This window comes from Canis lupus, chromosome 16, assembly GCF_003254725.2.
Source record: "Canis lupus dingo isolate Sandy chromosome 16, ASM325472v2, whole genome shotgun sequence".
Taxonomy (NCBI): domain Eukaryota; kingdom Metazoa; phylum Chordata; class Mammalia; order Carnivora; family Canidae; genus Canis; species Canis lupus.
Window position 1 is genome coordinate 37416296 of NC_064258.1, and position 26173 is coordinate 37442468.

Consider the following 26173-nt stretch of genomic DNA (forward strand, 5'->3'; position numbering starts at 1 on the left):
AGGTCGCCCCCTCCAGGATGCCTTCCCTGACCACGTCACCTATAACTGATTTCCCTCATGCTTTCCCACAGATTTTAAAACAGGGCACTTTTTAAAAATCACAGTTTGTTGAGACCCCATTCACTTGACAAATATTTATTAGGCCTCCACTGTGTGTAAGTCACTATACTGATTTAGGTGTGCCTTGTCCCCCACGGCACTGCTAGAAGATGGCAAGGAACATCACAGTATCCAGTACATATCTTGCACTCAAGGACGTATTGCAATTGTAGCTCCATTGAATAGAAATAAAAATGAGCAGTGGCACTTCAGTGGGCTGGCATCCAGCTCAAGAAGAACATGTAAAATCAGACTCCTGATTTTCTCTTCCCCTTTTAAATGCAAAAGGAAGAAAAAGGGAAGGTCAATTTGATTATCCTGGACATGGTGCTAAAGATGCCCAGGCAAAGGTTCCCTTCCCTACCCCCAACGTACTGTTGCTCTAGCAGGTTCAGAATCACAAACTGCGTGTGCGCATCTCCACTTACCCTCTTAGTAGCATCTTAAATACACCAGTGTCTATGCGAGCCCTGTAGTAGGGTCCCCACAAAAAGACCGTGCCCGGAAAACAGCTCAACATGAAGCTCCCTCCCTCCTCCTTGGAATCAGGAGCACGTCAGCTTCATACACAAAGGGCAACACAGCAATTACTAAATATGTTAATTTTTCAATATCGGGCACGTGCTGTTTTTTTTTTTTTTTTTTACAAGCACACGGGCCTCTGGTGATCAGTGGGTTGTTTGCAATAGGGGTTGCGGTTATCACGCTAAGGGCCTGGCAGAGCGTAGTTGAAGCCCTACGGTTTACAGAGGCCAGAAGGCGTGCGGGGCTGAGGGTGGGGGACGAGGTGGCGGGTTTTGGCACGGAGACTTCTAACCCAGATGCCATCCCGCTCCCGCTGGATGCTGTTTTGATGGGGCTGGCTTTGCAGAACTCTTAACGGGTCAGGCACCCCGTTTCAGCGAAAAAGACCCGGGGACTCGGGCACTGGCCCCCTGGACTTAAGGCCCTTGATTTTAGGTCATCGCATCCACGGGATCGTCTCCCTGGGAGCAGGTGGTCGCGGGAATCCGAGGCGAGAAGCGGCGCTGAAGCGTCACGTAGTAGCCGCCCCAGGTACTGCGCGGCCGCGCCTCCGGCCAGGTGCCCTCGCCGCGGCGTCCCTCCCACCCAGGGCGCGCCCCGCGGGAGGACGCGGGACCAGAGCCCGGGCACAAGGCAGGAAGGTCGCCGCCGTCCCCGGCACCGCCGCCCTCCGAGGCCGTCACCCGCCCCGCGCGGGGGCGCCCGGAGCGCCGGAGCCCAAGCGCCGCCTCCGGAGAGGTGGGGGGGCGCGGGGAGGCGGGGAGGCGGCGGGGGCGGGGGCGGGGAGCCGCGCGCCGTCCCCCCGCTGCTGTCGCGGCGCCCGCGCGGAGGCCCCGAGCCCCGGAGCGCCGGCCGCCGAGCCTCGGCCCGCGAGGCCGCCGGGGCCCCCGCCGCCACTTCCCCCGGCGCCGCGGCTCGGCCGGCGCGCGCTCCCCCCGGGCACGCGCTCCCGGCCCCCGCTCCCCCGCGCGCGCTCCGTCCGGGTTGCCCTCTTGCTTCCGCTCTCCCGCTCCGCCGAAGGAGGTCGAGGGGTGCGGGTCACACCCGGCAGGGCCCCGGCTCGGATGCGAGAGCGGCTGCCTCTTCCCGGCTCGGGGGAGCATTGCAACCGCCGGGCTCCGCGGCGCCGCCCGCGCCCCGACCGTGCCCCGACCGTGCCCGGCGGGAGCCTCCTGCCCAGCCTGGGGCCGCGGGCGCGGGGCGCGGGGGCCGGGGGCGCGGCGGGTCGCCAGGCGCGCTCGGGCCCCGCGTCGGGGGCCTGGCCGCCCAGGTGAGTTCCCGCCCTTCCTCTGTCGTTCCAGTCGCCCGGAGTGACCTGTTTACCTTGGAAACTTAGACGTGACCCAAGCAGGCGAGCCTGCCGCGCGCTAGGGGATTGCGGGGCGCGCTTCGGCTGGGAACCGGGGGGACTCGGAGCTCGGAGCTGCGGGGGACACGTTGGGTGACCTCAAGGTGAACATTGTATTCAGGGGGTGCACGCGTGTCTCTCTCCCTGTAGAAGCGACCACTTGGGGATTGATTTTTAACTAGCAGGAGGCGGTGAGCTGAGATGACTTAAAGCCAGAAAGTTTGTCACGATATTTTGGGGGTGACCTGAAAGAACTTAGTGAAATAGTCAAAGCCGGTGACAGAAATACAGTTTAAGAAGGAATTTCGAAACGCGCTGGTAGGATTTGCATAATACTTGCCATAGGCGCACGCCGTGGGGCCCCCTGGGCTCCTAGGGGTAAATACTGTAAGCACACAAACGCTTCGTGTAGAGAGAGGGGAAGCCTGTAAACACCTACGTGCAAAGCTTGATATCGGTTGGTATGCAAGAATTTTTGTGTATATTGAACATTTCGTGTGGGCAAAGAGCTAGAAAACGTCTATACCGTTTGGATTATTAGCAGCGTTCCAGGCAACGATTGACATTGAACATTGAACTCCTCCTTTCGGTGGTGGCTAAATGTAATATTATTCGTGTGACTCATCAGACTGTGGAATCCTTGACATTACTGGCTAATGAATGGTTAATTTGGTTTGAAGTTTAGAGAAGGGAGGACTGTAGGTTTTTCTGTCCTTGATGCCTGATGGAAAATGCGGTGTAAAGGGCTCTCCAGTGTTGGTGAAGGATCTTTGGAGGAGCTCAGAGGGGAGGATCATTTGAGAGGAATGAAAGTGACTCCCTGACGGCCACTGATTGCACATTGACTTCTTCTAAAGGAGACCCTTGACAAGTTGGAAAGCATCTCCTCACTAAGGGAACCGTTCCAGAGGCTACTGCTTTATTAATGCCTTTGGACAGATTTGAGAAGGGAAGCTCTCTATAGGCTCTTCTTTTAATTCCAGAGAAAGCATGTCTCTAGAAAGGTTCAATTGCCATAATGATGCTCTCCGGAAATAATTTGTCTTTTTGAGTGTGTGTTTGAATACATGTAAATCACCAAGGTAGTTCAAGGTTTTAATAAAATTTTACTTACCGGTGGGATATGAAATTGAAAATACTATGGATGGTTAATTCTGTTTGCAAATGGAGAGGCAGAGGTGTTTTCCCAATAAATCTTAAGTCTCTGTTTATGTGGATTTTTCTAAAGCCAAATATTACTGGGGATTAAGAGGACTCTAAAGAAGGTATTAATGCTTATAGTGTTTCTGGCAGGTGGATGTGTGAATACTTATAGACATGTCACTGTGAATAATTCCTGTGCACCTTTAGAGAACTGGTATCCAAAATTTGAACCACATTATGATGAAGCCTCATCATTGCTTTGAAGAAGGCAGGAAGGACCAGATAAGCTTGGCAATATACAGGACCTTGATGTTGAGAAAAACGTACGACTAAATCTTTGTATTTATTGCATGGTGATGTCCTGGTGTGTATTTTAAATAGGAATTGAGTCAAGCTCTCATTGCGATTTAGCTCTTGGTCTAATGTGTTGTTGAGATGAGGCTGTCCGCACTTGTCTGTGCAACCTTCCTTTCTACTTGTGAGTAAACAAGGAAGTGCTCTGAGATGACTGGCTTGAAAGTTTTAAGATGCTGGGGATTTATTTAAGAACAAACGCCTAGGTAGCTCAGTTGGTTAAGCGGCCGACCTCTTAGTTTCCACTCAGGTCATGATCTCAGAATTATGAGATGGAGCCCTCGGTAGGGCTCCACATTCAGCAGGGAGTCGGCTTGAAGATTCTCTCCCTCCGCCCCTCCCCTGACTCACAGTCTCTAATTCAATCAATCAGTCAATCCTAAAATAAGAACAGACTGAAAGAATAAAAATGGAGCCTGATTCTGGTATAGTTTGGTCCCTGGAAGGTCTGCAAGTATAGTGTTAAATGGCCAGCTGAATGCGCTTCAGCTTTTGAGATTTTCTTCTCTTGATGTCCTAAGAGAGAACTTAGCATAGAGCCCCTGGCTAACAGGTATCCCAAAGGAGTTGACATCATTCACTTTGGGTACTTACTTCCCGTCCAGGCAAACTTCTAACCACTCAACAGAGGGAATTTAGAGGTTGCATTGGATCACCTGGAGTGAATCCCATCTCTGAGCCATTTCCTCATCTGTGAAATGGCCATCATGAGACTTCCTGATGTGGCTGTGAGAAGCAAATGGAATAATTTATATGGAATGTCGAGTGTGCAGTCAGCACATCGTGAGCAGTCCTACAAGGCAAAATGTGTTGAGTTAAATGTCATTTCCTGGGGGCTATGCAGGGGTTGCTGTGTACTGACAGTAGCATTGAATGCTGAGGTAAATGGGTCATCCTCCTGTCCTGGTACACTTAGTATACACCAGACTCCTAGTAGTTAGTGTCCTTTGGGAGCAAGAGTTTCACCCCGTCAAACCTGCATATCCTCCACTTTAGACAGGCCTTTGGCCTATCTGGGTTAAAGAGATTTCCTGTGGGTGGTTTTTGGAAATAATGATGAGATAGTAAGGGGAGGGAGAGATGACTGAGTGAAATTCCAAAATAGAATGTAAACATGCAATTGGCTAGTTTCTATTAATGCCATTAGAAGTATGGTCCTCGTAAAATGATAATAATTCCTAGTTTCCCCGAGGACAGTTACATATTTTGCAGTCTGTGTATTCGGACTTTGGAGATGAAGCAGCAATGACATTCCTTCAGCTTTTCAATCTTCAGCATTGCTTAGGCACCTAAGGTACCATGCTAAACCTTCAGAATACAATAGCAAGAAAAACAGGCCTCACCTCTCATAAAATACATGTCTGCTGGTAATAAGTAAGTAAATCTGTAATTATCCTTGCACTCAGTGGGAGGCAGGCAAGATGTCGAGGGCAGAAACAGGGAATTTGACCTGTGATGGGAGGGATGTTAAGAATGCTTGCTTCAGGCAGTGATGTTGGGGTTATAAAGCATGGTCCTTTCTTGGGGAAGAAAGAACCTTTGATATGTAAGGCTGAGGCCCTGCAGAGACTCTGCATGTGCAGGTATACTGTAGGGGCCGGCCAAAGAGAACACAGGTATCTTCAAAGAAGGGGCAATGTTGTCAGTGAGGCAGGGACAGTAGGCCCAGCCTGTGAGACACATTTTCTTTTCTTTTATATTAAAGATTACAGTGTTAGTAGAACTCTTGTTTTGTGTAAACAACTTACTTTAGGCTTTCAGAGGACTATTAAATTATAAAAAAGATATTTACAATCATTTTTGTAAAGTCGATCAGAACCTAAACCAATATTTACCATAACTGACTCATTTGTCAGCTCTTTGCATTACTCATCATCCGACTTTAAAACCATTGGGATCAATTTTCTTTTTAAAAATCTAATAGATCTTAGTTTAATATACATATTTTACATGTTTCTAGCTCTCCTGTATACATGTTTGCAAATCTATTTGTTCTATACATGTACAGAGCAGAGCGGGAAATACACAAAATATGCCTATTTATCCAGTTTGAATCTATATATCTATTCAGGAGCTGTAGGGACTGATTCACTTGTATTTCACCCCTGGAAAGCCCTCCTGAGTCTGTGTGTGAGGAGCCTGAGCCCAGCTCTGAGGAAATGTGACATGGGCCTGCGGGGTGGCGGCAGGAAGCAGCATGCATCCTCGATGGGTTGCTCTCCCGCACCATCCAGGCAAACTCAGTGAAGGATTTGGTATCTGATTCTCTTCCCCATATGCATGGTTTTATTCACTGTTATTACCTATTCCCTTCTTTTTCCTTCCTCTATCCTTTGTCATTTTTTCCTTTATGTTTCTTTCTCTCTCTAGGGGTCCCCATAATTAGTTCTCAGCCTTTATAATTATGCTTTGGCTCTAACCTCAGTCCGTAGGGTGTTGGCCTCATTTTGGGTAGTTCTGGACGGCATGGCCCTTGACCTTTCTCCTGTTCTTCATGGATAACCGCAGATGTCAGAGGGATACAAGCTCTTTCCTTCTTGCAGTTATCCCCAGGCATCAGACCTGCTGTTTTGTGCACTGAATGCCCTCATCAGTCCCTTCTTCCCTGTACCTGGAGGCGGTGGCGAATAGAAACTACCCTAACTACTGTAAGCAGAAAGGGACTTCATATGGGAATTGGGTGCTCGTAGGAAGGTTGGAAGAAAAGGTTGCCACTGAAAGGAGAGAAAAGGGCTGAGGCTGAGATTGAGGGATGACACCCAGACAGCACAGCTGAACTGGGCCCCCAGGGCTGTTGCCATCATTGCCACCACGTGGAGGTTGGGAATCAGGGCCACCACTGGAGCTGCTGACAATCAAGAGCACAGTGATCAGAGAAGCTGCTACGAAGTGCCACTCCACCCAGGAAGCCAGTGACTGAACACAGCTACCAACAACAGAAACAAATTTGCAAACATATATTTTTTATACATCCTCTTCCTCCCTTCTCACCCAGCTCATCAGCAGAAGCTCATCTGTGCCCAGGCTCTTGCTGCAAGGAATTCTGGGAAATGTAGTTTACACCTTTCCAGCCTCCCAGATGGAGGATTTCACCCTTGGAGGAGACTGGAATGAATGCGGAGTGACACCCCGTCACGTCTTGCACATATTTAAAATGTATTTCATCAGAGCCTTAGGTGGCATATTTCATTCTAAGCAGGTAGGTGATATATTGTAAGAATCCAAAAAGGATCTAGTTGCTAACCAATTTCCATTTCAAACAGATGGATATTATAGTCATTATAGTCGAAATTGCTGGAAAAAGCATCAGGCAAATAAATAACTAAAAATTACCAAGCACCTGCCTCGGCATGTGGTTCTGCTTGAATGTGAAATAATATTCCTTTGTTTCGGTTTAGTCATCAAAGTCAAATACCAGGAGAATTGATACCTAAAAAAGTCCTTCCCACCAAAGTCCCAGACAGCCTACGTTTAATGCATAGTGCTACAAAGGGAGAATGCGGTGTCTCATAAGAGAAATAGCTCCTGGTGGGCTGGCTCTTTCATTTGATGCATTATCTATGTATCTGTGTTTGTACCGAATTTTTCTTAATTCTATAACTTGAATGGTGTTTTTTTCTTTTTCTTTTCTTTTTTTTTTTTTTTTTTAAGGATTACAAAGTTAGAAATGACCTGTTATTTGGAGATTAGAATTGGAGTATTGACTCTAATCACATATTTCATACCCCAGTGCTTGTTAGATTCTGTGTTTGTTTGTTTTTGCTAACCATTAAAGTAAATGTGGTTGAATCTTTGCTATCGCTGTGTAATAAATTATCATTTATCGGCAGTCAGAAATTCCATTAGCACATCTAGGAATGAATCTTGCGTATTGAATGAAGCCATTTTATATTTGCCTCTGATATTTGGAGCTAGAAAATGAGAGCAGAGTAGCTGAAACAAATGGCGTAACTCAGTGAATTTGTCATTCTATGACGTATACCTATTTTTAATTAATTTTTTCATCTCAAAAGGCAACACTCCATTGAGATACCGTCTCTAGGAGGTGATGAAAGCAGTTTAAATGCAGAATTACAAATGCTTCCTGGGGTCAACCACACTATAATATGAATATGTTCTTCCAAGTCCAGTGGTGACACCAAGAGTTTAGCCCCTCCACTCAAGCCACCAAAACAGTGCTCTTGCTCTGTAAATGTGGCTTCAAGACCAATCCACTGTCTTCCATCCTGAGCCCCCACCTAAGCCCCACTTACAGTATATTCTCAGGAGGGAACTGTTTGAATCTAATATTACACGGTTTTCATTCATTTCATTTCATTTACATTATTCGATTAATTGTAAGGGAAAGTAAGTAGCATTAATCTATGTTATGGTAACACATTATGATCTCTGATTCCCCCTTCCCACAGTTTATCTCTTTCATTCATTTTTGAGTAAACATGCAAAAGAGAAACCTGGATTTGCCTCCCACTGGATGATAAGGAGGATGAGTTCTTATCTTTGGCTATATGGAGCTTAGTTGCAGATTAAGCTGTAGGACACAATTCCTTTTATGGATTGAAAATCAAAATCTCTCAATTTTCCATGTATTATAAAGTAGAAGAACATCCAAATCTGAACTCACTCTCTGGTTAGTTAGATCATTGATGGGTTAAGTTGAAGCAGGAGGTGGGTAGAGAAAGCATAGTTTTTTGGTTTATTTTTTAAAGCAAAATTTGAGGATAAACAAGACTAGTATTTGAACATCATTGAATGATTGTTTAGTCACTGACTCAAGATGTGGATGTCAAGAATCTCCTTTGGTGGTTCTTGTTGCTGGGAGCTAAAGATAGATGGCTCTGCCTTTGAGAGACGGATCCTTTGGGGGAGTCAGTAAGAAAGGGTTATGGTGGGTAATAGGTACTCTTATCATCAGTATGGAAAACAGTAGTTTTCTCATAGAACAAGTGGGGGATTTTCTCATGGTCAGGTAAAAGGCAGAGTTAATTGAAACACAGACATATTTCTGACTTCAAAGAATATCTATGGATATTTTTAATAATAGCAAAACAACAAAAAGGCAGCTAAAATAAAAAAGAGACAAAAAAATGTCAACTCTCTTGGACTGGGCCTTTTATCTGGTCCCTTTCACCTACAGAAACTGAAGTGAGCTTGCCACAAGTTAGAGGGTTTTAGTGTTTAAAGACATAGTGAGTTTGTAAGAAAAGAGGGCTGCTTTATGGTACTTTAGTCAACGTTCAGAATTAAAAAATGTTAAGGGTGGTAGCAAGGAAAGGGAGCCCTCAGTGCTATCAGGGACTTCCATCCTACAACTACAAGAAATTGAATTCAATTCCAAAAATGGGCTTGGAAGTAGACTTTTCCCCCAGAGCCCCTGGGTGACAGCTTGGCCTGACCAATATCTTAATTTCAGCTTTATCATATCCTGTGCAGGAAACTCAGCCTGTAAGCTTCAGACCTACAGAACTGTGAATAAATGGATGTTGTTTTAAGTTTCAAAAAAAAAAAAAAAAAGATCAGAACCCATAATATTCTATAGGACATTGAATTTATAGAGTATTTGAGAAAATGCAAGCACATCCTGAATGTTAAGACATTTACAAATTGAAAATGTCAATGCAATGATATATGCAATTGTGAAATAGATCTAGAGTGACCAGATGACTTGTTGCTCAATCTGGGACACTTTTAAGAGTGAAAGGGGCACTACTAGCGATTGCCCTGGAAAAAGAAGCAGAAACGGGGACAGAGGCAAACAACCAGGATTTATGGTCACCCAAGATTAAGATACTGGGTTGTGTAACATTACTGCGTTAACTGCAATATTAATTTCTTAAAAATTGTTGTAATATATACATAACATAAAATGTAGATTTAAACCATCTTGAGGTATACAGTTCAGAAGCATTAAGTATATTCATATTGTTGTGCAATTATCATCATTCATCTCCAGAATTTTTATCGTCTTGCCTTCTTGAAAGTGTACCTTTTAAACAGTAAGTCCCCATTCACCTCTCCCCTTTACTCCCTTCACTCCTGGCAACCACCATTCTACTTCCTGTCTCTGTGAATCTGACCACTCCAGGTGCATTACATTAGTGGAGTAATAAACTGATCTTTTGCGACCGGCTTATTTCACTTAGCATAATGTCCTCAGGCTTTATCCATGTTGTAGCATGTCTCAGAGTTTCCTTTCTTTTTAATGATGACTATTTTTCCACTGTATTTATTTCCACATTTTTAAAAATCTATTCATTTGTAGATGGATACTTAAGTTGCTTCCACCTTTGGCTCTTGTGAATAATGCTGCTATGAACATGGGTGTACACATACGTCTGTGAGCCTTTTCTTTCCATCCTTTAAGATGTATACCCACAATATTGATTTTTAAATGGAGAAATTAAAAATAGAGGGAAAAAGAACATTCTTTTCCATTATAGAATCTTTCCAGTCATACTATTTCAATACAGTACTCTGTTAGACTGGAGTCTGGCTATGCCTCTACAGAATTCGTTAGAAAAATCAGTTGATACAGACAATTTCAAGAAACCGCCTGCTAAAAAAAGCACCTAGGGGTTCAAATTCCATCTCCACACAAGAAAGGAAGCCAGTATTTCTGTCTCCACTACCATGATGCATCGATCACAGATGTTTCTAAGGAAAAAGGGCTGGCATTTAGACCGTCAGAATCTGAGTCAAGTGAATGGCCTTCAGCAGCATAAAGAACCAGAAAATAACAGCATGAGATTGAACAACAGTAGGCTCCATGTGACCTAGAACATCTTTGTAACACAGGAGACCATGAACTTCCTGGAAACGGGCAACAGAACTAACCACCATCTGTTGATGTGGAAGCTGAGCTGAAAGGAGACAGGCTACAGGGGAATGTGGACTTTCTGGATACTGAGAAGAATGTTCTTATTTTGGCTATAAAAGATATCAGAAAGTCAATGTCAAGAACATTGGTACATAAGATTTGAACTTAGATAATCCCTTCATGGAAATAGAAGCATCAAAATATAACTTACCATGTGAAATTTTAAGCACTTTATTTCCACTAGGGATTTATAGATCTGAGAAGTAATGTTGACATGTCTGGAACAAAAAAGGAATTGCCACATTTCCCTCTGTGTCTCTGTGGCAGATGTCAACCCTCTCTGGAGTCAATAAAGAAACGAATTCATCTGTAACAGCAGCCTTGAGGATACATTTTTGGTCACTGATAATAACCATGTTTCAGAAAATACATCAGCAGAGGTTAATCGCCAATCAGAAATGGTAGCTGACAGCCCCACAGGTACTAAGGAGCTTTGAGAAAATTGGACCCAAAGTGAATGTCTTACAGCTTTTCAGAATGAATAGTACCCATGGTCTGTTCTCATCAGACCACACCTGTATCAGTGGGGACTGAAATACTATCGGGCAAGTCCACATGAAAACCTGCACACACGTGTTTATAACGTAAACATCCCCAAATTGCAAATAACCAACATGTCCTTCAGTAGGTGACCAGATAGACTGTGGTATATCCATACAATAGAATGATATTCAATGGTGAAAATATTTACTAAGCTGTGAAAAGAAATGAAGGAATCTTAAATAAATACTGCTAAGTAAAAGAAACCAGTCAGAAAAGACTAAATACTGTATAGTTCCAACTATATGAGATCCTGGAAAGAGTATTATATGAGTCTGGACTAAGTAAAAAGGCCAGTGATTGCCAGGATTCTTGGGCGGGGAGTATAGGAGATCAATAATAGAAAAGTGAAACTATTCCGAATGATACTATAATTATGGACATGTGACATCTTGTATTTGGCAAAACCCACAGAACAGAGGAATACCAAGCGTGAACCCTAATATAAACTATGGACATTTGTTAATAATAATACATCAATATTGGTTCATCAGTTTTAACTAATGTCCCACAGCAATGCAAGATGTTAGTTAAAAATTGCATAAAATGTGTCTTAAAAAATTAATACATACTTCACCTGGTGCTAGAATAGAAGATGTAGAAAATGTTACCTGCAGGGGTCCAGGTGATGGCACGTCAAGTTCAGGGAACACGGCTCCAAGCCAATGAAGCAAGGAAGTGAAAGCAGTCCTGTCATCTATTCCCAGCTGAAACATCTAATCAGCGACACTGTACCTTGGGTGCAGGTTTTTCACTCAAGCTCTTAGCAGGGGAGGAAGATGCACACAATCAGACTTCTGAGCAAAACTACTTCCTTCCATATTAGTTAAAGACTTGGGTCTGGACCCATGAAATCCATCGACACATCTGACACCAGAAAAGATGTGGGTCCTGAAGCTGCCCAGCCATTCACCAAGTCCCAGCAACTGTCTGCCATCGTTTTTTCCGCACTGCTACACTGCTGGGATTCTCCGTGTTGGCTCTCCTCTGCAGGAAGGTCTTGAGTATTTGCACCCAAGTGGGCAGAAATGCACACCTAGCTCTTGTATTTCTAGCAAGGAATGCTGTATTCCTACAGAGCTATGGCAAACCGCACCAGACCATACACATTAGAAAAGCTGTATAGACACACATGCACACCCAGATATGCGGTATATGTAGAAACCTGTAGGCAGAATGTTGAGCTGGATTTTTTTTTCCAAAGTAACTTATGCTCTTTTGTCTTATAATCTGTCCTACTCATGAAAAATTGGACCTTTTGAAATGTATCGGCAGTACGTCCACCCAGAAGCTTTTAATTCTCATTGAGTTGATGCATTCTGGCATAAAATTGTTGGTTTTATGTGTAGCATACCACTTCACAATGATAGTGAATCTCCAAGCAGCAGAAACTACTAGAAATCCCACCACTTGTGCAGCTAAAAGCAGATCAGCTTAACGCTGGCTCTCTGGCTTGTAGGCAAGGTATGCCTCGTTGACTCAACTGTCAGCTTGTAAACTTTTAACCACACAGTTTGGGGTTTTGAATGATTCCCAGTGCGCTGGGTATTATGATTCATCCATTGAAACAGGACATCAAAGAATACTTGGCCAATAAAACAATGGAGAAAAAACCGTGTTCTGTTTTGACATGGAAATTTTTATTGTAGGCAAATAGTAATCACCAAAGCATTTATACATGTTATTGAATACTCTCTGCAACAGCTGCTTTAGACAAAGCGGGGACCAAGTAACTCCTTGTTTTCCTGGATCTGCTTATTTAAACTAGGCTGCAGTGTGGTTTGCTGGACCTCTGGACTTGTGGAATCAGTACATGTGTGGATTCTAGTCCTTAAGAAGCTTATATAGTTTTCTTTTCTTTACCAGTTGGCCTTTAGGTATTTATAAGTGACACCAGTGGCATCAGGTTTTTGTTTTTTTTAATTCTGATTTTTAAATTTAAATTCAGTTAATTAATTTACAATGTCATCTTAGTTTCAGAGGGAGAGGTCAGTGATTCATCAGTTGCATATACCACCCAGGCTCATCCCATCACGTGCCCTCCTTAATGTCTATCACCCAGTTACCCCATTGCCCCACCCCTTACCCTTCCCACCACTCCAAGTTTGTTTCCTATGGTTAAGAGTCTCTCATGGTTTCACCTACTGTGACAGAGAACTTAAAGATCTTTCCACATACAGCTGACGTCTTTCTTGATCCCCATCTCAGCATGATGCTATTTCTGTTGGTCCTTATACCCACCTTGTCTTGTGTCTTGCTCAGCATCGGGGTCCTTCACCTGGGCAGCAATGTCTGGGCAAGGCTTCCTGCCTTCTGGGTGACCAGATGCTTCAGAAAGAGTATATTCTGGTCTGTCGCTGTCCTTGAAGTGCCAGCAGAACCACCATCCTGTGCAATTTAACCACAGTTTTTCTCAAAACTGTGATGTTGCTATAAAACCTAGTGTTAGGAGCCTGTGGCAGGGAAACTGGAGGGACTGTTGAGATTGAGCAGTGTTCTACAGCAGGCAGGCTGCCATGGGTTGAGATAAAGGACAAGGAGGTAGGCAAGGCACGCAGGCCGCTCTTAGGACAGGGGAGTGGCTGCAGATGGAGAGAGAGGATGGGCCCAAGGCAAGGAAAGATGACATCAGTAGAGAGATGCTGGTCTTTGAGAGGCATCTGACAATCCTGGGGATGATAAGGGTTGTAGGAGACTTGGGGATGGCATGGAGAGAGAATGAAGAAATCTGCATTTTCTTAGTGAAGTAGGAGCAGAGTTGGCCCTGGTAAGACACTGTTTTGTAGACATCTCAGGCTTTCTGGGGAAATTGAATTAGGTTCTCAGTGCAAACGATACAACTTTAAGCTTTGGTTTTATATCTGTCTGCCCATTTTTGGCTCGAGTTTTCTCATCCATGAGCTCTGCAGCATCTAATTTTCTAACAGTTTAGGAGGCCGTAAAACAGAGATCAGGTGACTGAAGAAAACTCTTGGCCTTTCTAAAGAAAAAGCTGTGTGAAAAAACTCAAGGCAGTATTGTCATCTTCATGATTTGTGTTATTTAAAAACTAATTTTCTAAAATATTGTATTTCAATTTTTTAAAACATTTCATGTCTTAACATCATAGGTATCGGGGTGCATCTTACCGTTGATGGCATGTCATCAACTTTCTTGGCACAATAATTGTGCATGTTACAAAATAGATGGTGTCTTAGGGTGGGTGACCATAACAGAAGACCACAGACTGGGTGGCTTAACCAGTAGATGTCTATTTTCTCACAGTTCTGGAACTGGCAAGTCCCAGATGAAGGTCGCCACCAATCTATTTTCTGGTAAGAGCCTTCTTTCCGGCTTCCATATAGCTACCTTCTTGCTGGGCCCTCATGTGACCTTTCCTCTGTGTGCACATGGAGAGAGCGTTCTCCAGTGTCTTTGCTTGGATTTGTGTTTTTAAGTAGGCTCCACGCCCAATGTGGAGCTTGAACTCAACCCCAAGACTAAGAGATACAATCTCTACTGAGCATGGCAGGTGACCCTCAGGTGTCTTTTCTTATAAGGACATTATAAGGGCCCCCACCCTTATGACTTCATTTAACCTTAGTTACCTCCTTGTTAGCCCCAGCTTCAAATACAGCCACATTCAGAGTTAGAGCTTCAACATAGGAATTTGGGAGGAGACACAAACATTTAGACCATGAAGATGGCATCCTAGATCCCATTACATACTGGATGGCCATCACCAAGAAATACTTCTATCAGCCGTAGGAGCTTCAGGTTAAATCTTTTGTCTTATTTATTTTTATTTTTAAAAATTTTTAAAAATATTTTATTTATTTATTCATGAGAGACACAGAGAGAGAGCGAGAGGCAGAGACACAGGCAGAGGGAGAAGCAGGTCCCATGCAGGGGGCCCGACATGGGACTGAATCCCGGGTCTCCAGGATCACGCCCTGAGCCGAAGGCAGGTGCTAAACCGCTGAGCCACCCAGGGATCACCTGTCTTATTTATTTTTAGTTTTGAGTCAGAACTCATATTTTTTTGAAGGAGATTATAAAATGGCATTTATTATTTAAAATTAGAAATAATAGACTGTATCTCCTCATAGGCTTATCTCTGAAGAGACAAACACAGTTATAAAATGAGGTATGAAAACTGAAAAAAATTAAACTTTTCAAAACAGTCTGGTTTATTCTGGGCACAGACTTAATAACTCCTGCTGCTAGAAGAAGTACAATTTACTGCCATAGCAAAGCTTAAAATGTCAAACATATTCTTACAAAATACAATGTAAGCTGCCTGCAAATTAGACCATTCTTTTAGCTGGCATATTTCCTACTTGTGTGCAGCTTTCATAATTGTGGCACTTACTTGGAATGGAAAGCCTCTGTGCATGATGTAAACATTCAAACCCTAGCACTCATCAGTTTTCATAGGTACTAAGCAGGTATGGGTTGCTGCAGACCACAGAAGCAACAAGATCCCAGCTATTAGGAGCTCAGGTAATGAAACAGAATTAGCACTGAAGCAGACACAGCAAGGAGATGTGTCAGGGAGCTCTGGTTACAAAGCAAAAGCCTGCCAGTCAGAAGGCCAGGACCCAGGGCCTTGGCAGGAGGTCCCAGCATCCAGATCACAACTCAGAACCAAGAAGACATAAGAGTAGTCAGATGGCACCAAATTGGTTTATCCAGACCGATCCCTCTGATGACCCAAAGGTCTTTCATTCATATTTTAGGCAGGATCTCAAAAGATTTAGTTGTCTGGTTTCTGTTAGGCTGAGTAAAAGACAGAGGGAAAAGTGCCGACGGTGGGAGAGGACAGAGAAACGGTTAAGAAGCACTCAAAGCCTAATGCCACTCAGTGTAAATGCAGACGCTCTACAAAGCCCTGGAGAGCATCACTCTACTTTAATACTTTGTCATACTTAGCCTCTATGTTACCAATTTAAAAACAAGTCATTTATAGGCTATTTAGAAAGGCATCAAAAATACGTGTATTAGGTTAGAAAGATTTCCATAAAAGTCATTAAAATAAATAATACCTTGATCAACCTCAGGAATTTTAATGTTAAATTATGTGATACCGGTTTTTAAAAAATATTTATTTATTCATGAGAGACACAGAGAGAGGCAGAGACATAGGCAGAGGGAGAAGCAGGTTCCCTGCAAGGAGCCTGATGCAGCACTTGATCCCAGGACCCTGGGATCACACCCTGAGCCGGAGGCAGACACTCAACTGCTGAGCCACCCAGGTGTCCCAAAATACAGGCTTTTATTAAAACTGACCTCTAGGGATGCCTGGGTGGCTCAGTGGTTGATGAGGGGAGTCCTCCCTCAGAGATGAGCTGAGCCTGCTTGTTCAGGAGTTGGGCTAAAAGCTTCATTTCCCCAGATCTCAGGAGCAAGAAATAGAGGTCACATTATGTTCATTACCTCGTTTACAGTCTCCTTTTCGATTTTACGTTACAACAATAGAATCCTCATATAACGTTAAAGGCATTTTAGGATCACGTAACATTCTTCATCAGGACACACACCGATGGTTAATACTCCAGAGGTATGGGAGGTATAAGTAGTACAATTTTAGGTAGCATGAAAATAAACCTTACAGTACATGAAAAATTGGATTGAGAAGCAGGAATGTTCTGTGGGTTCCATGTTCAAACACTGGCTCACTCTAGGGTCCTAGGTAAATTATTTCCTGTATTTGATTTCTCCCTGAAATGACCATCTAAAAATCTGTGCAGTGCCCTGAAATCCTTGATCGTTTAAATTAAATACTAGTATGCTGGGCAAAAGCATATGTTAAAAAACACCCAGAGTCTCTGAAACAAATGGGACAAGGCAGTGGCAGAGCTAGGTTTGACCTTTGCATCTTAGGACTTCAAAGTTATATTCTCGACTCCCACCCTATCTGAATCCTTGGACACAGACTGAAGCTCATCAGACCACAGTGAGGTCCTAGGAACAATGACACTGATGACTTGCTCACCCCGGAGGTTTTTCTGGTGGAGAAACTGACATTCAAACAAATTTTTCCTATTAGCATTTGACCAACGTAGATTATTTTAATTTTTCTGCACTAATGCACTAGACCTAAGTGTATTCCTTTCTAATGAAAGCTGCCCTTTAACATCAGTAATTTCCAGGGAAGGCAAAGCCTCCTGAGTTTTCAACTTCTCTTGTTAATTAAGTATGGAAACTGTCACTCTCAGAGTAGAATTACAGTCATTCATCCACTTAGAATGCCAGCAGAGTATTAAATATGTTTTTAGAACACCACCTTAATTCCATTTTACAATGGAAATGTAAATATGAAAGTAGTCGATATGAAAGCAGTAACGGACTAAGTGATTAACGAATTTTGAATCTGTTGTGAAGCATTGTTACACGTTATTGTATAGGCTCTAGTACCTTGTAATACAGCTTCTAAAAAAAAGTGATAAAGATGAATTTCTATTTTATTTTTTTTTAAACTTTTATTTATTTATGATAGGCACACAGAGAGAGAGAGAGAGAGAGGCAGAGACACAGGCAGAGGGAGAAGCAGGCTCCATGCACCAGGAGCCCGACGTGGGATTCGATCCCGGGTCTCCAGGACCGCGCCCTGGGCCAAAGGCAGGCGCCAAACCGCTGCGCCACCCAGGGATCCCGAATTTCTATTTTAAATGGGATGCTCTCCAAATCACAAAAGACATACACACACTAAGAAACTGTCAAGGTCTGCAGAGACCTGTGACTTTCCTGGGAGGCTGCCTGTTTGATGAAGAGGAGCTTGGGAAGGGGAACAAAATGAGCAGATTTTCCTGCTTTCTGTTCCTTTAATCTAGAAAGCCATAGGCTTGCTCTGTGGAATCTTCTTCTCATAAGCAAACATTGATCCTTTATCAATTTCTGATATCTTTGTCATGGAGAGCTACTGTAGCTTCTAATTAACTATCCAAATCTCTTCATGTTCTCTACTCTGAGGTCTAAATTAATGAACTGCAGTCAGGTTAAGAGGCATCTTGGACAGAGTGACATTTCGAGGTGTGAAATGATGGCCACATGTTGACTCGGTGTTCAGCTGCGCCTTCTGGGAGGCACCAATCCTCAGGATGGTGAGGACAGGCAGTCCAGAAAGCTTGACTCTGGGTGCTCACAGGGGACACCAGAAGCACACTTTCCAATTTAACAACGCCTGTTAGTTACCAGAAGAGCTGCGGCATGATGGGTGTACACCGTGCCATTTATTAACTATGCTGGCCTCACCTGACCAGTGTCACAGAGAGTCAGCATGGAAGCCAGTTCCTCCATATGGAAAACCAAACTCCCTCCCTCTCTGGATTATAGCTGGATTTCCATCTGGGATCTCTCTATATATAAAGAGAGAATTATTTGGGATCCTAGGCTCCTTAATTGATACTAAGAATCCCTTACCATTAGTTCTTTCCTGGTGATAATTCCAGTAGTACTTGGTTTTCCATTTTCTTACCTATATATACTTTGTGTGTGTGTATACATATATATGTGTGTGTCTGTATGTATATGTGTGTCTATATATATATATAGACACTATATTTTACTTCTGTGAATAGAATTGTATGAAAACAACAAAAAAATTTACTGTTAATGTTTGCAGACATCTGTTATTAGTAAGCAGACTTGTCTGTTCTTTCACTGTCCTTGAATTTTATGCTCTGAGATCTATTTTTTATGTAATCCTGTTTGTAATCTGTCTTCACTTTTTATATCTAAAGTAGCATCTGATTGATTTTTATATTGTACTGTATTCTCTATCACACAAGACAGTAAAGAGAGCAGGTTGACAGTAGCTCACTCCACCTAGTACTATACACTTTCCCAAAGCACACTGATGGCTCTGCCTTGGGTGCAGGGCTCCTTCCCCGTGAGCGTGAGCTCCACTGCTCACATCCTGCCCGCTGCCTTACCCAGCCTTACACATCATTGAAATAGAAGAGTTGGTTGCCCTCACCTAGTCCTTTTTGAGCTTTGCAATATACTTCAGTGTGTTAGACGTTTACCACAGCTGTCAATATTAACGCTATTCCACAGATTGGGATCTTAAAAAAATCCAGCCGAGTTTAGAAAGTATTTGCTACAGGAAACTATAACCTCATTTGGAACGTGGAATAGGACTTGGCACCAAAGTTTTTTATTAGATTGCCCACTGTCAGCCACTATACACTTGTCCAGTGGGGGAAATGTGTTTGAGGATTGGCATAAGAAGAAATTCAAGTCTGGCACAGGCTGCCAATGCTTGAAAGTTATGTTGTACTTTGGGGACATTAAAGCACATTTCCATGTGAACATAAGAGTCTTAAAAGAGGAAGGGCACTTTACATCTAAGAGGAAGTAACAGAGACCTGGAGAAGCTGAGTGACTTGCACAAGGTAATGCGCCACTGACAGACCCAGGCCTGGGCTTGGTTCTCCCAATACACTCTAGCATTTTTCGTCACACCAGAATGTTCTGAGTTCTTCTTCTGAAGTTTTATTAGTGAGGTTTCATGCATTCAAGCCTCAGTTTTCAAGCTATTTTACTGACTGACTGAATGTAAAGGCAAAACGCACTGCTGTACTCTCTACTCTCAGTACACGACTGCCTCACTGCTTCATTTCTGCTCACCAGACATGTGGAGATTCTTGCACACCATGTGATTCAGTGCCAGTAGCCGGGCGCCCTACAATTTCACTCGCTTGCAACACCATCTACCTGGAGGTAGCCTCAGATGCCACAGGTGAAGGGTTCTGTCCCATAAGACTGCTGCCTCTCCCCCACATCGGACGCCAGGTACGAGGCCAGCTTGTCACCTGCGCTGCTGACTGGCTATACATCAGCTGTTCCCACAGCCCCCTCCTTGGATTAGGTTGATTTGCTAGAGCAGCTAACAAAACTCAGGAAAACACTTTACCTACTGGAGTCTCAGTTTATTTTTAAAAGATAGAACTCAGGAACAGCCAGACGGATGAGGTACATAGGGCAAGGCCCGGATCTCGCTAAGGCCCCGAGCTTCTGTCCCCTTAGAGTTTGAGGTATGCCACCCTCCTAACATGAATGCATTTCTTGTCCACCAGCACAGAAGCTCTCTAAACCTCACCCTTGGGGTTTTTATGGAAGCACAGTTGATTAAATCATTGGCCACTGATGTTTGAACTTCCCTCTCACTGCTCTGGAGGTCTGTCTGGGGGATGGGCCTTAGGTCCTACCCTCTTCTCCCCTGACAACTGGCCCATCCTTAGGGGCTTTCCAAAGGTCACCTCATTAACATAAACTCAGATGTGGGTGAAAGGGGCTTGGTATTGAATAATAACAGAAGATACTCATTTCACCTTTCAGCTCTGGAGCTATTTTAGGAATTGCTTGGAAAAAACCTATTATAACAAAAGATATCCCTAGGACTCTTTAGAATAAAGTTCAAAGGTTTTAGGAGCTATGTGCCAGGAACAGTGGTTGAAGACCAAATAAATAATGACTATCTCATGGATAACAGGTCCTAACGTACAAGAAAAAAATTGGAGAAACCCCCACTTACAAAATTGCTTAATAAGACAATGAGGAGGGAAAAAGGCAGAAAAAAGATATTGTTAAGAATTTCAGAGTAGAGATCCACTATTTATTTTCCCCTGAATATACTTGCATGTGGTTATAATGTTTATCTATTATAAGCCTATTTGCATGACCGAGGTTATTTTATTTTGTGTTTTATCTTTGCATTAAATATTTCCTATTTATCCAATGAAGATGACAGGCACCTGCCTTCTGCCTGGTTGTGTTCAAAGTGCCATGTGTCTATGTCAGTGGACCCAAAACTCCTGATTCTGTGGTGTTTACCAACTACATGGGTGAGGCCGGCCATAAACAACGGTAGCAGGATGTGGAAATGAACTTTGCTTGTTTTCACTTTTTGCACACAAGTGCAAAAATACAGTAATACCACTCCAGGGTCAGGTCCGAAAAACGGAAACTACACTAGTTAGGTTTGTACAGGAAATCTGATAGAAGGGACTGGTTAAACCGAGGTTAGAGAGCTTTAAATGCGAAGTGGGACAAATAGGGTCTGACAGCAAAAGCAACTGCCATTGCCACTGTGTGTTGGGGGAACTAGAAGAGGGATATGGGCTTATCAGAACCTGGCAGCTTGGAGGAGGGCCCTGGAGCTGGGACCAGACCTTGGGAGCTCAGAGGGGGCCCGTGGAGTCAGGATCAAGACCTCTGAGAAGGGGGCCCCCTGTCAGCTAGTGCTGATACCGGGGTAGGCCCCTGGAGAGATGGGGTACAGATCTGTTGGCAGGAGTGCTGCTCAGCCGCTGTGGTATCTCCTCAGGGTGCACAAAGGGCTGGCTTTGGGAGAGTGGGAAAAATCTAAGCCCTAGCCGACTGCCACCAGAGACAAATGCTGCTGTCAGGGTAAAGGGCTGTTGCCGGGTAACTCCAGCAGGAACAGGAAGCCACCAGAAGGAGCTGCTCCCCTCTCCCTCCTCTGCCTGCCAGGCTCCATTTGATGTGCCCAGTCTGCAGAGCCCCTTGACAAAGTAGACATGCTGTTTGCAGAGCCCCCACTTCAGGACACAGAGCAAGGTGGAGAAGGCTGTGGAGGGACCCTCACTTAACCACGGTCCTGGTCCCAAGGGCTGCAGTTAGGCTCATGCTATGAAATTCCTTGCTAGATTACCCAAGCAGAACCGCAGAAGTGGTGGAAACCTGTTGTTTTTAAGAACTGTACTACAATATACATAACATAAAATTTGCTAACCTTTGTAAGTGTACAGTTCAGTGGCATTCAGTACGTTTGCATTGTTGTGCAGCCGATCTCTGGAATCCTTTTAATCCTCCTGAGTTGAAACTCTGTGCCCATGAAACAGTAAGCCCCCACCCCCTGGCAGCCACCATTCCACTGTCCCTCTGGACTTGACTACTCTGGGGACCTCAGATAAGTGGGTCAGATAATACTTGTCCCTTTCTGCCTGGCTGTTTCACATAGCATGTCTACAAGGGTCCTCTGTGTTAAAGCATGTGTCAGCATTTCCTTCTTTTTTAAGCCTGAATAATATGAAATCTGGTTTTGTGACCCTTAGGCCAAACCATGTTGAAGAACTGGGATGCTGGGGTGAGGATTTATTTAGAGAGAATTTTGTGGCACACTGTGGATGTCACCTTACCCTGTTCTCCCTCCTCCAACCCCCTCCTCCTCCTCCTCCTCCTCCTCCTCCTCCTCCTTCTTCCTCCTTCCTCCTTCTCTCTCTCTCTCTCCCTCTCTCTCTCTCACACACACACACACACACACACACACACACACACACCATCTTGGGAAAAGAGAGGAAGATGTTTCTCCCATCCTCAAGTCAAGTGGCAGAGCTTTAAGGGGGACCACACAGAAAGCTTGATCTGTGGCCCTTGTAGTTTAGAGGGCACAGCAGTCTGGGGTCAACCCTACACCTGGAAAATACAAAGATTGATAGAAACAGAGCAGGGGATATAGGTATTATTTGGGAAGTACTGGCACTCTCCCTGAGGATGGATCAGAGGTGTTTTCCTTGGACCAGATGTGGGCCACACAAGATAGATGGTGTTGGCCTAGCTGCTAAATATGGCCCCATCTAGATGCCTGACAAGATGGCGGGTGAAAATGTGGGAGGCGTAGCGCCGGTGACCAGCTGCTGAGAGTCCTTGTCAGCTGCCAGCGGGACAGTGCACTCCCAGAGTCTGCGGCAATGAGGGACTACAAGGAACCAATGAAAGTGTTCCACAGAGGCTACCAAATGGCCCATGAAATAGAGAAGCAGCCTTTAGTTCCCAGCATGCCCAGCGATCACTCACACCACTTCTAGTCAAAAAGGGACTTTTCTAGCTCCCTGACATCACCTTGCTGGCTGTCTCTCCAACCACTCCAGCGCTGGAAGGTTTGAAGCAAGGTGGACCTGGGAGTAAGGGCGGAGGTCCAAAAAAAGATACCCCTGCGCTCCACCTTCATTCACTGGCTTCATTCACCATGGCAGCAGGCCCAAGCCAGAGACGAGAAATTTCAGATTGGCGTGCAACATGGACTTGATCTTACACTGGACAGGGAATCTCAGTTGCAGAAATAAGGGTGTTTGTGAACAAAGCAAATTGGACAACAAGAGCAGTAGAAGTATGAGTGCCACAGAATTAGGTCTCCAGGGATACCACGTCACCTACAAATCCCACTTGTTCCCCAGGACAGATCTGAAAATAAAAGTTCCAAGTGTCTGGCAAAGGCTGTGGGCAGCAGAAGCGTCATAGTCTGCAGTCAAAGCAGTGACTTGGGGTTGGTGGAAAGTGAATGGCCCTCCGATGTCACTGGGTTGTTGGTGAAACAAAAGCATTTTACCACTTTGTTGCATGAAAGAGGGACAACAGTGGCAAGGCTTTTTTGTTTTTTGTTTTTGTTTTTTTTCCTGAAAGTAGCTAAGCTGACTATGCCATTTACTGGGTCCAGCATTATGGTCTAGGTGCTTTATGATCAGTGTGATGATGGAGAATTCAGCAATAAGAGGGAGGCCAAAGAGTAGACACAGCATTTTTTAATAATCCTGCCATAAAAAGCAGAGAAAGTAGGGCCGAAACTGGATAGTGATCTGTGGTCATGCCTGGGAGGGTTCTTTTTAGGTTAAGAGATATTGAAGCATATTTTTATATTAATGGGAAAGATTTAATAGCAAAGGGAAAATTGGTGGTTGGGAAGAGAGGGGAGAGAATTGCAGGAAGGAAGCTGTTGAGCTGTCAGCATATAGCTGGTGGGTTTGCTTTATGGGTAAGTATGGACAGTTCATCCCTTGTCTCTCTTCGAGGAGAAAGGAGTGTATGATAACAAATGCAAGTCGGTCAGCAGATGTACTTCTGAGCCCATGGAAATCAGAATGTTCCACAGCCCCCCAAATCAGTTTACTTCATATGGATATCAGATATTTTGTTGAACATATAACTGTTAAATATATGTAGACCTCAGGATAAAATTTAGAGCTTATCTGGGACTATGTCAAATTTATTAAAAGACACAGTCTTTGGGATGCCTGGGTGGCTCAGCGGTTGAATATCTGCCTTTGGCTCAGGTCGTGATCCCAGAGTTCTGGGATTAAGTCCCGCATCGGGCTCCCTGCATGGAACCTGCTTCTCCCTCTGCCTATGTCTCTCCTCTCTCTGTGTGTCTCTCATAAATTAATTAAATAATTAATTTAAAAATCTTAAAAAAAATAAAAGATACAATCTTTTCTGCACCAAAAGACACAATCAAGGGTGAAAAGGCAACCTATAGAATGGAAGATAATATTTGAAATCATGTATCTGATAAGAGGTTTATATCCAAAACACATAAAGAGCTCCTACAACTCAACAACAACAAGGAAAAAAGGAAAAAGAAAAATCATTAACTAAATTACCTGACTTTCAAAATGGGCAAGGGACTTGAATAGGTATTTATTCAGACATGACATAAAAATGGCCAACGTGCATATGAAAGATGCTCAGTATCACTAATTACTAGAGAAGTGTAAATAAAAACAACAAAGAGATATCACCTCACACCCATTAGGGTGGATAATATTTTTAAAAGAGAACAGAAAATAACATGTTGGGAGGATGTGGCACCCTTCCAGACCATCAGTAGGAGTGTAAAATGATACAGCCACTCTGGAAAACAATATGGAAGATCCTCAAAAAATTAAAAATAGAGCTACATATGATCCAGCAACCCCATGTCTGGGTATTTATCCAAGAAAATGGAAAGTAGGATCCTAAAGAGCTTTTTGCACACCCATGTTCTAGCAGCATTGTTCCAATAGCCAAAAGGTGGAAGTTACCCAAATGTCCATCAACAGATGAATGGATAAACATTATGGTGTGTCCATACAATGAAATATTGTTCAGCCTGAGAAAGGAAGGAAATCCCTGGATGAAACTTAAGATCATTATGCTAAATGAAATAAGCCAGTCACAAGACAAATACTGAATAAGCCTACTTATATGAGGTATCTAAAACAGTCGAGCACTTAGAAGGAACGGTAGTTGCTAGGGATTGGGGCAGGGGGAAACAGGGAGTTATTATTTAATAGGCATAGAGTTTTAGTTTTGTAGGATGAAAAAGTTCTGGAGGTCTGTTGCAGAACAATGTGAATATACTTCACACTACTGAGTTGTATACTTATACATGGTTAAGATGCTAAATTTTATGTTTTTATCACAACTAAAAATTAAAAAAATATTTTTAATTTACAACTTATTATTTGCCTCTTTCTTCTTAAAAGTTGTGAATCCAGCAAAAGCTATTTGGGAACATTCATTCCTTCACTTGGCAATTGTCCACCACCACCAAATTTGTCAGATACAGTAAGAGAGATTATGGATAAAGAGATCAGAGGCAGGAATGATCATTGTCAATACAGAGCTGAAAGTTAAGCTGGAGGAAGTAGACAGAAACAAATGATTATAATAATGATTTTTCAGTTCTGTGTGATCCATGGTTCCTGACCATAAGCAACAGAAACTGACACTGATGATCTACAGGCTGATTAGGAATTTTTTTAATTTATTTTTTTATTTATTTATGATAGTCACAGAGAGAGAGAGAGAGAGAGAGAGAGAGAGAGAGAGGCAAAGACATAGACAGAGGGAGAAGCAGGCTCCATGCACCGGGAGCCTGACGTGGGATTCGATCCCAGGTCTCCAGGATCACGCCCTGGGCCAAAGGCAGGCGCAAACCGCTGCGCCACCCAGGGATCCCTGATTAGGAATTTATTGAAAGGCTATGGAAGTCATAGAAAGTCAGAGAACCAGACTTGGAAAGTAAGTGTACCCTAGAGCAGCTCCAGAACTTAAGACTCCGAGGTCTAATTGTCAGTTTGACCAGGACCCATGGCCACCAACGTAGAGTCCTACTGCCGTACTAGGTTCCACAGCCATAGTAATCCCTGGAGTGTGAGAACCTCTAAACCTGCAAACCCAGAGCCATAGCAACAGAGAGAAAATATTCAAAAAATCATTAGACTAATTATTAGTGGCATTGCTCTAAATTTTCACTTCACTCCTATTCATGTTTCCCAGACCCAAGACCTACAGGAAAAAAAAAAAAAAAGAGTGTCACATATCACATACATCAGAATAATGTATACAAGCCCCATCTCAAAGTCAGAGATATTGTTTCCCACGTGGACCTCAATTGAGTCTTTCTTAGGCCATTCTACCTTTAGAAAAGGCTCGAGGTTTCTAGGTGTTTGGGTACCTGGTAAGGTTAGTGATAGGACATCATTTATTACTTCTTTCACTATAGGGTAAATCTCTTGGTGCAA

The 26173-nt window shown here is 43.7% G+C and overlaps 1 protein-coding gene across 5 annotated transcripts in view; it reads left to right on the plus strand.

The window, feature by feature from the left end:
- Positions 1–872: 872 nt before the first annotated feature.
- Positions 873–26173, plus strand: part of TRMT9B (tRNA methyltransferase 9B (putative)) — a 71695-nt gene continuing 46394 nt past the window's right edge. For 3 of the 5 annotated variants that reach the window (XM_025476515.3, XM_035699752.2, XM_025476825.3), the window contains exon 1: positions 1923–2076. The gene's annotated coding sequence lies outside the window, so the exon portion shown is untranslated. Of the gene's footprint in view, positions 1156–1828; positions 1895–1922; positions 2077–26173 lie in introns of those variants that run through there. The other 2 variants (XM_049094617.1, XM_025476534.3) reach the window with 2 other exon arrangements.